We start from the raw sequence: 15,748 nt of genomic DNA, 5'->3' as shown, positions 1-15,748 counted from the left end.
TGCTATTTACAATTGACAATCTGAAGTTCCTTTGGTCTTGGTACGTTAATCTTATTCTCACAAATCTCTGACACTTGACAAAGTGTCAATACATTTCTCTTCATGGCTATGTACAGGAATATGATAATCATTAGGCGCAGACTGAAACTTGACTATAGACTCGTACAGACTAATGCAGACTAATGCAGACAGGTGCAGATAAATGCAGACTGACTAATCGGAGGTCTGTACACTCGTTATAATACCTCGCGCGTTCAGGTATCACTGCGCGAGTGTGATCCGCGAGGAGAAAAGGTTCTACGTTAGCAGCAGTCTCATTGGCTGCATGACATATTAATACGCGGATCGGCGGAAGCAGAATTTGGTCCGTCTTTATGGCAGCGCCATCTCGTAGTGCGGAGACGGACGAGCGCTGCGCCTGCGCTGTTCTTAGCGGGGCGCGCTCTATTGGGAAAGTTGTGTACGCGCTGACTACGCGGAACTATGTACACAACAGGTCTGTTATGATATCTAGGTTGTATGTGAAATAGTATTAAAATGACGATGCCAAGTCCCATACGTATATATCTAAAGCGCCTTCATTTTACACAGTTTTTTAAATTTTTATTTTACTTTATTTTATTTTTTAGGAGTTTTCTGATGGCTTTAATGCGACCCGAAACGAATTCCCCTCCACTTGCACCCTAAGTCCTTAGTTATTTGCTGAATGTATTCTATTCTCTGTCGTTCCCTACACTTTTTGCCCGCTACATCTCTCTCTTGTACCATGGAGATTATTCTCTGATGTTTTAACACATGTCCTATCATCCTGTCCCTTCTTCTTGTCGGTGTTTCCCATATCTTCCTCTTCTTCAGCCATTCTGCGGGAAATCTCCTCATTCCTTATCTTATTAGTCCAGCTAATTTACAACATTCGTCTGTAGCATCACATCTCAAACCCTCCGATTCTCTTCTGTCCCGGTTTTCCGCTTCCATGATTCACTAACATACAGTATAATGCTGTGCTCCAAACGTACATTATCAGAAATTTCTATCTTCAATTAAGGCCTATGTCTGATACTAATAGATTTCTTTTGTCGATGAATGCACTCTCTGCCTTTGCTAGTCTGTTTTACACGTCCTCCATGCTTTATCCATCATTGGTTACTTTGCTTCCAAGGTATCAGAATTCCTTAACTTCGTATACGTTGTGGTCACCGCACTTTTGACGTTAAATTTCTCGTTCTTGTCATTTCTGATACTTCTCATCACTTTTGTCTTTCTTCGATTTACTCTCATTCCATATTCTGTACTCCTTATATCATTCATTCCCTTTAGCAGCCCCTGTAATTCTACTTCACTTTCACTGAGAATAGCAATGTCATCAGAGAATGTTATCATTAATAGCTGGTAGTTGATGGTTGCAGTCACAACATCGCTTTTACAGTATTCTACAGAAGCTAGTTCATAGATATACGCCACCGATCGTATCTTGTACGTGTATACGATTGGAGTTCGCCACCTCAGTGTCAGCCAAGTCCTGAAGATGATGTACTGACTCACCGAAACTGGTTGCAATATAATAAAATAACATCAAAACGATGGCTGTAGGTGTTTCATTTTATTACGTAAGTCAACGGCTGAAGTCCCGCAGACCATCAACCACACGCATGGACATACACTGCAAAATTATCACTGAACTGTCGACAGTAGTTCACTCTCTTCTCTGCCTTCCTATTAACAACAAATCTTAGCCCCGTTATACCGTTCCTGCTTCTGTTGATAGTACGATATATTTGTCTGGCCAGAAATCGTTATTTTCTTTCCGTTTCACTTCATTAACCCCCCCCCCCCCCTGCCCCCGTCTAGACTGGCCCCTGGCATTTCCATTTTCAGATTTTTTAGCTTTCCTACTCCGTTAAAACTTCTGACACTCCATGCTCCGACTCTTAGAATGTTATCATTTCGTTGGTTATTTCATCTTTTTCTCACGGTCATCTCCTCCTTGGCAGTCTCCTCCCTGACATCCAAATTGGGGAGTAATCCGGAATCTTTTGCCAATGGAGAGTTCATCATGACACTTTTTTTAGTTACAGGCCGCATGTCCTGTCGATACGCATTATATGTCTTTAATGTAGTAGTTTCCATTGTCTTCTGGATCCTCATGCCGTTGTTCATTGCTGATTCTTCCATATTTTAGGGGCAATTTTCCACCCTAAGGGGAAGAGAGTGGACCTGAACTTCTGTTCGTTCCTCTTCCCTCTTTGACTAGGCCGCTGGCAGAATGAGGGTGACTTTTATGGCAGAAGTCTCCGGCCTCCATTGCTGATGTTTTTTTTTTTTTTTCAAAATGTAAGCAGCAACTGGGTTCGAACCCGTACGAAAACGTTTTAACTAGTAGGCAAAGACGCTATCCCTTGAATACGGGTGTGATCTTGAATCGAGTATCTACTGTCAAACAAATATAGGAGAGTAACTAACGGGAGAATAGCCTGCTGACTAACCGTATAGGAGAGCCTTTCCCTGAAGCAGAAAGTCGGACTGTGCAACCTAGGCTCACAGTTATGGAAGACAGTGGATACGTTTCCGATAGGGAACATTAAGTCGGCATCGATATGTTATATGTCCAGGCTTTGCATCTATTAATGGATGAGAGTATAAGACTGACATCGGTGCCGGCCGCTGTGGCCGAGCGGTTCTAGGCGCTTCTGTACGGAACCGCGCTGCTGCTACCGTCACAGGTTCGAATCCTGCCTTGGGCATGGATGTGTGGGATGTCCTTAGGTTAGTTAGTTTCAAGCAGTTTTAAGTCTAGGAGACTGATGACCTCAGATGTTGTGTCCCATAGTGCTTAGAGCCATTTGAACAATTTTTGTACATCAGTAACGAGTGTATTTTCTGTGCAGAAGTTTCATTATGGTTTTAGTATTCTCACGTTGTGATTCATGTGGCATGTTAATTCACCATGATTATGTTGTTTCCTGTAGTAAGCGAATACGATTCATTTCAGATTATTATTCTGATTCTGGGAGATGTCCTAGTTGTGATCATGCGATTGATGTGTTTCAGATGTTTTCGATTCTGCGTGGTTGGATAGAACAATAACTGAGAGAAACGCAATATGGATTAATGATCTATAAAGCCCTTCCCGCTAGCAAACAATTTCCTTTATAGCCTCATAAACTTCTATTAATTTGGATACACCGTGCGAAGCAAAGAATTTTTAGTGCAGTAATATTCCAGTTTATCCATTTAAATGAAAGACAGAACGACTCTTTTAACAACCTATATAATGGAAATGAATGTGCACGTGAAGACGATAGCTAGATGACTCAGCTATTTCCATTACATCGAAAAAATTTCGTTGCTATTAAGAATATATTTTGCCCTCATAGTGAGTTCCATCTCTTAGGAAATCTTCATTTCAGTCACATACTTCGTCCCAAAGTTGATAAGTGCATATTTTACCAACTAAACGACAATGTACCAAATACCTTTCCGCAAGTAACGAGCGTGGCATTAGCCCGACTGCTACTGTTTATGACCTTCTGCAGCCCGTGGGCAAAATAATGAAGATGCATAGCCTGTAGAGTCTATGGTGGTTTCTCAACAGGAACTGGTCGGCCTTCAAATAACTTATCGCACGAAAGCACAAAATGTATTCCATAATACTACAACAAATCGAGGTCAATGATATCCACCAGCATTTTCATGGACCTGTTCGGCAACTTTTTTTAAAAAGAAGAGCTGTCTTCCTTCCCGTGCATCACCTAGGTCTCACCGTAGATCTGGCGATCTAAGATAAACATCATCTAGGAGACTGACTTAAGGTTCAGCAGAGTCATGTCGGATCCCTCGAACAGTTGGTGCAATGGAAATGGAAATGCCGTGTGGCTAGGTTCTCCCGTTGGGTAGACTGTTCGCCTGGTGCAAGTCTTTCGAGTTGACGCCACTTCGGCGACCTGCGTGTCGATGGGGATGAAATGATGATAAGAACAACACAAAAGCCAGGCCCTGAGCAGAGAAAATCACCGACCCAGCCAGGAATCGAACCCGGGCAGTTAGGTATGACATTCCGTCGCGCTGACCACTCATCTACCAGGGGTGGACGGTGCAATGGAGATCGTTAGTTTTACGTCGGTTGATACTTCTTCGCCTTTCATTCTTGCATTCGGGATTGTCGCACGTCCGAAGTTCCCTGAGATAGCCTGGCGCCCGCTAGGCGCGCCGCTCTTGCGTGCAGCGCACACTGCAGCCGCTGACCAGCGCAACAGCCGCTACCTCTGAGTCGGCGGTTTCTTCCGGTAAACACGGCACGGCTACGTCGCCCGTATCACTATAAACATCACCGGAAGGCGAAGTGCAGCCTCCGGCGGCTGTACTGTCTTGTGCAGTGTCTGGAACACTGCGACACAACATGTTTGTCGGCGTGTTTACAAAATTCAAGACTCAGAACTACTTAAACCTAACTAACCTAAGGACATTACACACATCCATGCCCGAAGCAGGATTCTGCTACGCGATACTCTTGTTTCCTGTAAGGGGCGACAAGCGACGCAATACGTATTTTGTACTCTGATTTTGCACATATACATTCCGATCTATATTGCGTGAGGCAAATGGCACGGTGCAAGATCAAACAATTAATTTCATCGTGACTGTTGCAATCAGTCGGTTTGTAAAACACAAATGGAGGAAAATTAATAGTATAGCATTACACGTACAGAGTTTTAACACTGGAGACTCCAGGACGGAATGCATTATGAAAAGGGGTAGCTGCTACTCACCATATGACGAAGGTGCTGAGCAGCAGGTAGGTACAACAAAAAGATTGTCAGAAATTGAGCTTTCGGCCAGGGCCTTCGTCGAGGCCTCGAATGGTTCAAATGGCTCTAAGCACTATGGGACTTAACATCTGAGGTCATCAGTCCCCTAGACTCACAACTACTTAAACCTAACTAACCTAAGGACATTACACACATCCAAGCCCGAAGCAGGATTCGAACCTGCGACCGTAGCAGCCGCGTGGTTCCTGACTGAAGCGCCTAGAACCGCTCGGTCACAGCGGCCGGTCGAGGCCTCAGCAGCCAGAGACTGTGCTCCCGTGTGCGTCAGCCGCGTTTGCGTCTGTGTGTATGTGTATGTCGTCTATTTTCGACGAAGGCCTTGTTAACTGAAATCTCGCTTTCTTACGGGCTTCTTGTTGTACCTATCTGCCACTTCACCCACATGAACCATGGACCTTGCCGTTGTTGGGGAGGCTTGCGTGCCTCAGCGATACAGATGGCCGTACCGTAGGTGCAACCACAACGGAGGGGTATCTGTTGAGAGGCCAGACAAACGTGTGGTTCCTGAAGAGGGGCAGCAGCCTTTTCAGTAGTTGCAGGGGCAACAGTCTCGATGATTGACTGATCTGGCCTTGCAACACTAACCAAAACGGCCTTGCTATGCTGGTGCTGCGAACGGCTGAAAGCAAGGGCAAACTACAGCCGTAATTTTTCCCGAGGGCATGCAGCTTTACTGTATATACATGGAAGAATCCTGGAAATACTAGAAGGTATCAGACAGATTATATAATGGTAAGACAGAGATTTAGGAACCTGGTTTTAAATTGTAAGATATTTACAAGGAAGATGTGGACTCTGACCACAATCTATTGGTTATGAACTGTATATATTTGGAGAGCAAAATAACTGATGATGGTAGAAGTAGAGAGGATATAAAATGTAGACTGGCAATGGCAAGGAAAGCGTTTCTGAAGAAGAGAAATTTGTTAACATCGAGTATAGATTTAAGTGTCAGGAAGTCGTTTCTGAAAGTATTTGTATGGAGTGTAGCCATGTATGGAAGTGAAACATGGACGATAACCAGTTTGTACAAGAAGAGAATAGAAGCTTTTGAAATGTGGTGCTACAGAAGAATGCTGAAGATTAGATGGGTAGATCACATAAATAATGATGAGGTATTGAATAGAATTGGGGAGAAGAGGAGTTTGTGGCACAACTTGACTAGAAGAAGAGACCGGTTGGTAGGACATGTTCTGAGGCACAAGGAATCACAAATTTAGCATTGGAGGGCAGCGTGGAGGGTAAAAATCGTAGAGGGAGACCAAGAGATGAATACACTAAGCAGATTCAGAAGGATGTAGGTTGCAGTAAGTACTGGGAGATGAAGAAGCTTGCACAGGATAGAGTAGCATGGATAGCTGCTTCAAACCAGTCTCAGGACTGAAGACAACAACAACATCTGCCACTTAGTATCTCCGCTATATGGTGAGCAGCAGTTATCCCTTTCTTAATATTGTTACGTATAGAGTTTACTATTATTGTTATCCCACTGTCGTCCCCGCAGAATTTCTGCGCTATTAGTAACAGCAGCCAGTGGGACTGATGCATTCCGCCGCTGTTTCTAGAACACCAGTTCTCTAAATTTACCATCGGGGTCTCATGTGAACATCACCGTCTTTGTTCCTTGTATCTCCATTACCCTTTCATATTAATCGTGCTGATCTCTTATGGTTCTAGCAGCGCGTCTTTCAATTCGCTGTATGTCTGTTGTGAGCCCATCCTTATAAGGAAGCAGTATCTAGACTACTGGCCATTAAAATTGCTACACCAAGAAGAAATGCAGATGATAAACGGGTATTCATTGGACAAATATATTATACTAGAACTAACATGTGATTACATTTTCACTCAATTTGGGTGCATAGATCCTGAGAAATCGGTCCCCAGAACAACCCCCTCTCGCCGTAATAACGGCCTTGAATCGCCTGGGCATTGAGTCAAACAGAGCTTGGATGGCGTGTGCAGGTACAGCTGCTCAGGCGGCTTCAACACGATACCACAGTTCATCAAGAGTAGTGACTGGCGTATTGTGACGAGCCAGTTGCTCGGCCACCATTGACTAGACGTTTTCAATTGGTGTGAGATTTGGAGAATGTGCTGGCCAGGGCAGCAGTCGAACGTTTTCTGTATCCAGAAAGGCCCATACAGGACCTGCAACATGCGGTCGTGCATTATCCTGCTGGAAAGTAGGGTTTCGCAGGGATCGAATGAAGGGTAGAGCGCCGGCCGCGGTGGTCTCGCGGTTCTAGGCGCTCAGTCCGGAACCGCGCGACTGCTACGGTCGCAGGTTCGAATCCTGCCTCGCGCATGGATGTGTGTGATGTCCTTAGGTTAGTTAGGTTTAATTAGTTCCAACTTCTAGGGGACTGATGACCTAAGATGTTAAGTCCCATAGTGCTCAGAGCCATTTGAACCATTTTTTTTAAGAGTAGAGCCACGGGTCGTAACACATCTGAAATGTGTTTAAAGTGCCGTCCATTCGAACCAGAGGTGACCGAGACGTGTAACCAATGGCACCCCATAGCAACACGCCGGGTGATACGCCAGTATGCCGATGACGAATACACGCATCCAATGTGCGTTCACAGCGATGTCACCAAACACGGATGCGACCATCATGATGCTGTAAACAGAACCTGGATTCATCTGAAAAAATGACGTTTTGCCATTCGTGCACCCAGTTTCGTCGTTGAGTACAAGAATCGCAGGGGCTCCTGTCTGTGATGCAGCGTCAAGGGTAACCGCAGCCATGGTCTCAGAGCTGATAGTCCATGCTGCTGCAAACATCGTCGAACTTTTCGTGCAGATGGTTGTTGTCTTGAAAACGTCCCCATGTGTTGACTCAGGGATCGAGAAGTGGCTGCACGATCCGTTACAGCCATGCGGATAAGATGCTTGTCATCTTGACTGCTAGTGATACGAGGCCGTTGGGATCCAGCGCGGCGTTCCGTATTACCCTCCTGAACCCACCGATTCCATATTCTGCTAACAGTCATTGAATCTCGACCAACGCGAACAGCAGTGACGCGATACGATAAACCGCAATCGCGATAGGCTACAATCCGATCTTTATGAAAGTCAGAAACGTGATGGTACGCATTTGTCCTCCTTACACGAGGCATCACAACGACGTTTTGCCGGCCGAAGTGGCCGTGCGGTTAAAGGCGCTGCAGTCTGGAACCGCAAGACCGCTACGGTCGCAGGTTCGAATCCTGCCTCGGGCATGGATGTTTGTGATGTCCTTAGGTTAGTTAGGTTTAACTAGTTCTAAGTTCTAGGGGACTAATGACCTCAGCAGTTGAGTCCCATAGTGCTCAGAGCCATTTTTGAACAACTACGTTTTACCAGGCAACGCCGGTCAACTGCTGTTTGTGTATGAGAAATCGGTTGGAAACTTTCCTCATGTCAGCATGTAGGTGTCGCCACCGGCGCCAACGTTGTGTGAATGCTCTGAAAAGCTAATCACTTGCATATCGCAGCATCTTCTTCCTGTGTAGATACAGCGCTCCGCAACCTGTGCGCTGCGGCACTTCAGTGTACCACCTCGAAGGGTGTAACGTGAACATTTACATATTATTGTAAGAAATCAAGGAATTTCGATTTTAGACATAACGCAAATTTTTGTGTTTTTCAAGACAATGGTTCAAATGGCTCTGAGCACTATGGGACTCAACTGCTGAGGTCATTAGTCCCCTAGAACTTAGAACTAGTTAAACCTAACTAACCTAAGGACATCACAAACATCCATGCCCGAGGCAGGATTCGAACCTGCGACCGTAGCGGTCTTGCGGTTCCAGACTGCAGCGCCTTTAACCGCACGGCCACTTCGGCCGGCTTTCAAGACATTAAATGTAATTTATCTCCTTCCTCTTCAAGTAAGAAACTATTTGTTACTGGGTGGCTATAATTAAACCTTTGTTCTGAGTGGTGCAGTGCGGGTTGTGTACATCGCTGGATGCTGAATCTGTGTAGGTATGTTCATTAATCGGCACACCCGCGAAGTATGGTAAAAATATGCCACTATAAGCAGTCAGAATATGAAATGTTTCCTGTTTTTACGTCAATATGCTGTTTGTCGCTTGGCGACACATGTGTATTTCTCTTGTAAAGTGGCTGTTGGTGTAACTGGCCAAGAAGGCTGAAGGTTTCCGTACGAAACGAAATGGCTGTTAAGAAGGAAGACCGTGAACTGCTGGTGAAGTTATTTTGTCGAAACGCCAGTAGTAACAGTGCAGCACTGTACGAATAACGCCGATAGAAACAGCTGCGAAGAATGTGATGATGGCATTCGAAGAGACAGTTGAATTAGGTATTGCGACAGGAAGAGCGTGGCGGCCCATTGCCATAGCAGTTGCTGATGAAACTGCTGTAGCTATAGCTGACAGTGTAGTAAATGCCTGAAATTCTGCAGCCAATGCTCGAATTGTATAACGGGGACTGTCTCTCCCCAGGTCAACAGTTCAAAAGATTTTGCGGCGCATTTTACACTGGTGTTCCTAAAAGATTCAGGATGTGCACCAAGTGAAGCCCCAAGATATGCTACAACGCCGTGACTTTGTTCTTCGTTAGAAATTGATGAGATGTGGCCGGGTAATATTCTTTGGATGGACGAAAAGATTTTCCTGTGCAAGGAGCCGGGCATAAACAGAACTGTCGTCGCATATAGGGCTGTACTCGGCCACATGTTGAGCAGGAACGTCCACTGCACACAGGGTATATGACTCTGTAGTATGATTTTCCTACAGGAAAATTAAAGAGACCTTTGGAGAGAAGAGAACCACTTGTATGAATATCAAGAGCTCAGATGGCAACCCAGTTCTAAGCAAAGAAGGGAAGGCAGAAAGGTGGAAGGAGTATATAGAGGGTTTATACAAGGGCGATGCACTTGAAGACAATATTATGGAAATGGAAGAGGATGTAGATGAAGATGAAATGGGAGATAAGATACTGCGTGAAGAGTTTGACAGAGCACTGAAAGACCTGAGTCGAAACAAGGCCCCGGGAGTAGACAACATTCCATTAGAACTACTGATGGCCTTGGGAGAGCCAGTCATGACAAAACTCTACCATCTGGTGAGCAAGATGTATGAGACAGGCGAAATACCCACAGACTTCAAGAAGAATATAATAATTCCAATCCCAAAGAAAGCAGGTGTTGACAGATGTGAAAATTACCGAACTATTAGTTTAATAAGTCAGCTGCAAAATACTAACGCGAATTCTTTACAGACGAATGGAAAAACTGGTAGAAGCCAACCTCGGGGAAGATCAGTTTGGATTCCGTAGAAATGTTGGAACACGTGAGGCATTACTAACCTTACGACTTATCTTAGAAGAAAGATTAAGAAAAGGCAAACCTACGTTTCTAGCATTTGTAGACTTAGAGAAAGCTTTCGACAACGTTAACTGGAATACTGTCTTTCAAATTCTGAAGGTGGCGGGGGTAAAATACAGGGAGCGAAAGGCTATTTACAATTTGTACAGAAACCAGATGGCAGTTATAAGAGTCGAGGGGCATGAAAGGGAAGCAGTGGTTGGGAAAGGAGTGAGACAGGGTTGTAGCCTCTCCCCGATGTTATTCAATCTGTATATTGAGCAAGCAGTAAAGGAAACAAAAGAAAAATTTGGAGTAGGTATTAAAATTCATGGAGAAGAAGTAAAAACTTTGAGGTTCGCCGATGACATTGTAATTCTGTCAGAGACAGCAAAGGACTTGGAGGAGCAGTTGAACGGAATGGACACAGTCTTGAAAGGAGGATATAAGATGAACATCAACAAAAGCAAAACGAGGATAATGGAATGTAGTCAAATTAAATCGGGTGATGCTGAGGGGATTAGATTAGGAAATGAGACACTTAAAGTAGTAAAGGAGTTTTGCTATTTAGGGAGCAAAATAACTGTTGATGGTCGAAGTAGAGAGGATATAAAATGTAGACTGGCAATGGCAAGGAAATCGTTTCTGAAGAAGAGAAATTTGTTAGCATCGAGTATAGATTTAAGTGTCAGGAAGTCGTTTCTGAAAGTATTTGTATGGAGTGTAGCCATGTATGGAAGTGAAACATGGACGATAACCAGTTTGGACAAGAAGAGAATAGAAGCTTTCGAAATGTGGTGCTACAGAAGAATGCTGAAGATTAGATGGGTAGATCACATAACTAACGAGGAGGTATTGAATAGGATTGGGGAGAAGAGAAGTTTGTGGCACAACTTGACTAGAAGAAGGGATCGGTTGGTAGGACATGTTTTGAGGCATCAAGGGATCACAAATTTAGCATTGGAGGGCAGCGTGGAGGGTAAAAATCGTAGAAGGAGACCAAGAGATGAATACACTAAGCAGATTCAGAAGGATGTAGGTTGCAGTAGGTACTGGGAGTTGAAGAAGCTTGCACAGGATAGAGTAGCATGGAGAGCTGCATCAAACCAGTCTCAGGACTGAAGACCACAACAACAACAGTATGATTTCACGCGTTTTTCATTATCAGTCCATTTCTCTTCGAGGAGATGTCACCTCGGTGTCCTACTAGGCGTATGATGACATCTGTGCGTTATAACGACCTCCTTCTGCAACATGTGATAGCAGCATTGCAAGAACGCAACTATGTCCACATTACTGTTTTCATGCAAGTTGGGACGACACGGTATTTCACTTGCCAGGTGAACGAGAAACCTTCGGTAACGACCGCATTATCTCTAGGCAATTTCTAGACGTGTGGCCTTCCATATCCTCTGAGGGGCCTGGTTCTAGCGATATGTGAAAGGCCGTGTCTGTCAGAGATGCTTCCGGCCTCTTCCCGATCTGAAGGATGGCATACGAAGACATATTGCTCTGATTACACTGGATGTGCTGGAAGCAACTGTCGACCATACCGTTTGAAGGATTCAGCAAGTTGATGAGTCTGGAGATTACAATAAACACATATTGTAAAACCATAGATAATGGACGTTCCAGAACCACAGTTATCATGTGTTTGATCGTTTCTCCCCTTTTCCTGCACCCACACCACATTATGACTGATTACAGCGCCATATTTTTACCTGGTGGTAGAAAGAGGAACTGTTATTTTTTAAACATACTCCACGAGCACACTGATTAATGAACATATGTACAGTGTTTCAGCACCACACGATATATTAAGCTAGCGCTACAGCACTCGGAACACCGTTAGTTTAATCATAACCAGCCCGTAGATGCTGATAACTATTATATTTTCAGGCAAATTAAATGTAATTTATTTACTCAGTATTATTGTTATACTTTGCTTATATTACGTTAATAGCGTTCCTGCGTGTGACCATTGCACCGGTTATACCACTAGCGTGAGAGTACTTTGTAATACTGCATCTTTTTTGTATGGCTGGCTGTACGTGGTTTTCCCTAAAATAATGGGGGTTAGCAAAAATATCCCTTATTATTTTTATTGCTTTCTTTTAATATTTGTTCTACGTTTTAGCCGCTTCTTAAATTTTATAGCTTTTTCCGTTCACCGCGAAAGAATGCACAGATTATCAGACAGCAACACAGTTTTTCATTTCAACAATACTGATTTTATTTCATCCTGGACTTTCCATTGTTTGAGTATTTCAGATTAGTTTTATCACGGCTATGCTCTGCAGTAGTGCGAATATTGTGATTGTTACACCAGTATTTTCTATTTCAGCATGGTTATCATTCGACGATGCGGTACATGTCGAAGGAATCCACGCTGAGAAAAGCAAATTGCGTTTCGCACAACTGGTATTTTCTTGAACCCGTGTTGATTCTTGGAAATAAGCGATTTCCTCCAGGAACTACATAATATTCGGTTTTACTCTAGTCTGAGGAATCCTACAAGAGACAGACATCAACGATATCGCTTTGTAATTCCGTGCAAATGTCCTTTACCTACTTTTACTTTTAAGGGCTTTAGCGGCTGCCCTGTATACCCATTATTCCCGTTCGACAGCTTTACAATCATTTAAGTTTTGCTCTTTCGGACTTCTTTTCTTCAACATTCCAATTATTCCTGCCCTCCATGTTACTCGTGGCCGTCCGCGCTTCCACCTTCCCGGCGGCGACCAGTTTAGGATTGCTTTTGACCATTTTTCTTGCTCCATTCACCGTACACGACCATACCATTGCTCTTTTCTCAGTCTTTGCAAGACGAGTTGTTCCATATCTATTATCTCCCTAATTTCTCCTCCTGTCTATTTTAGATAATCGGGATGCTCCCATTACTACAGCCACCTCTGCTGTCTGTATTTACTTCTCTGCAGCTCCAGCACGGTCCATCCTTCTGCAGTATATGTTAATATCCATTTCACTACTGATTGCAGAATCCTCCTCTTTGTTTCTTTCGATGTTGTCCTGTTCCAAAGAACTCCGTTTAGTGTCTTAATTCCTCCTCTTGCCTGTTGGATCCCGCCTTTCACATATGCCTCACAGATCCCGAGTGTGGATAAACGCTCCTCAGTATTTAAACTACTTTACTGCTTTAATGGTTTTCCTTGACAACAGTATAACCCACCTCCTCTCATTACTAAATATGCTGCTTTGATTATATTTATTCTAATCCCGCCTCGTTAGAATGCTTCCATTAACCTTTTATCACAAACTTGACATCCTCTCTACTTTGTGCTTTTAATACTCCATCATCGACAAATAATAATGAATAGTTATTTCGATGCTGGAAAAGAATTCCCATACCTCCGCACGACTGGCTCAGCCATTCCAATACACATTTTAAGCAGGACCAACGACCTACGGCAGCCCTGTCTAAGTTCTTCCGATGTTCAACTTCCTCCCTACTGTAACTACTGCGTTGGACTGCTGGTATATTCAGCGAATAAGGAAGATTTGTTGTGCTTATATACTTACAGTGAACAGCCTCGAAACTGGTGCACCTGCCTAATATCGTATAGAGCCCCCGCGAGCATGCAGTAGTGCCGCAACACGACATGGCATGGATCGACTAATGTCTGAAGTAGTGCTGGAGGGAACTGCAGGGCTGTCCATAAATGCGTACGAAGGGGTGGAGATCTCTTCTTAACAACACGTTTCAAGGCATCCCAGATGTGCTCAATAATGTTCATATCTGGAGGGCATGGTGGCCAACGGATGTGTTTAAACTCAGAAGAGTGTTCCTGGAGCCACTCTGTAGGAAATTTGGACCTGTGGGGTATCGCATTGTCCTGCTGGAACTACCCAAGTCCATCGGAATGCACAATGGACATGAATGGATGCAGATGATCAGACAGGATGCTTACGTACGTGTCAGCTGTCATAGTCATATCTAGACGTATCAGGGGTCCCATATCACTCCAACTTTACATACCCCACACCATTACAGAGCCTCCAAAAGCTTGAACAGGTTTTTGGAACATACATGGCAGTTCCTTTGTTTTCGTTTATTCGTTTCGGAAATAAGTATTAGCTGTTCATGATGAGAGGTACGCGATGTTGTGGCAACCCCCAAGTTTTGCTCAGAAGCAGGTACATGGTCTTTTATCCACGAATCAGACACTTTCAATAAAAAAAATCGTGAAATCGGAGACTCTTGTGGTCTGTATTGAAATATTGCCATGAGTGTCAAAGTGGCATTATGTATTGTAGAGACCATTTGTATCGTTTTACTTTGCGAAGCTCTCCATACCTGTGCGAGTACTTCACATTTACGTTGATGACAAGCTTCAAACACATTGACTTTTGCGGGCTTTAATTTTTCCGGAAATCCTCTATTTGCCGTATCGTTCCACAAACTCGAATTTTCTTTTCAAGTAATTTCTCTGCAAGTTCTACACTGTTGTAATAATTATCCACGTAGAGGTGATACCACTTTACATAAGAAGGTGTCAATAGTTCCATCACTGTTTTTGCTCAAGGCTGACCAGCGCTGGAATATATCCAGTACTCTAATCACACAGCATCCATATTCCCTAATTTTCGACGGATTGTTAACTTTAAAATTTAACCGTCCAAGCCACCGTATCAAGTCAAAACAAGTCATCAATTGATATGTTTTGACTTGGATTAAAGGTTTCTTTAAACTTTTTGGAAAAATAATCAATTACGAATTGCACTTTGAAAAGCCGGTCGGCATTATCCGGTTTAATGTTGTCAGAAAAATCTAAAAATGATAATATTTTTCTGAATCGATTGCGGGACATCGTTTTGCGAAATATCGGTGTGTGTATCAATGGATTCGTTGACCAATAATCATCGATTCTTGATTTTTTTACAGTTTCCGTAAGGATAGCAAGCCCATACCATTTTCTAAGTTCGGGTCCCGTAACGTCGACAGATTTGGCATTTCTTTTGTCCAGTTTCCTTCTATTGAAATTTTGACTGTAGTACTTGTCGGTTTCGTTGTTAATATATTCAAAAAGATCGTTCCCAATGTATGATTCTACGATATCCTCGGTGTTCTGTGTATCTTTGGGAAATATGTTTTGACCCGGAGATCCTTCAAATGTATTCTTGGTCCTCGGTAAATCAAAGTCCGACCACTGTGTACTGTCTTCTTCTTCTGATTCATCTGAATCAGTTGGCAACCGTAGCGTTCGCCGAATTCCTCTTGGACGTATTTCACTATCTTCTGTCGATTCTGCTTCACTTTCATTTTTTTTATATTCAGTGTCTTCTTCCCAATCGGCCAAATCGTCCGGAACGTCAGACAAGACGTCCGCGCATTCATCGTAAATAATCGTATCGTCTCTTTCGTCTGCCTTGATGAAAGGGCACAAGTACTTACAAAAACAAGAAACCAGTTGACGTCTGTAACTTATTGTTACCTAAACAACACCAACAGAATGCAAAAGATACTAAAGTGCTGTCGCTGGCCACTGCGCGATACTATGCTCACGGCACCACTGTGGTGTCGCCGGGCACTGAGCGATACTACGCTCACAACACCACTGTGGTGTCGCCGGACGGCACAGTGTTAATA

This window comes from Schistocerca nitens, chromosome 5, assembly GCF_023898315.1.
Source record: "Schistocerca nitens isolate TAMUIC-IGC-003100 chromosome 5, iqSchNite1.1, whole genome shotgun sequence".
NCBI lineage: Eukaryota > Metazoa > Arthropoda > Insecta > Orthoptera > Acrididae > Schistocerca > Schistocerca nitens.
This window is presented reverse-complemented; position numbering follows the sequence as displayed.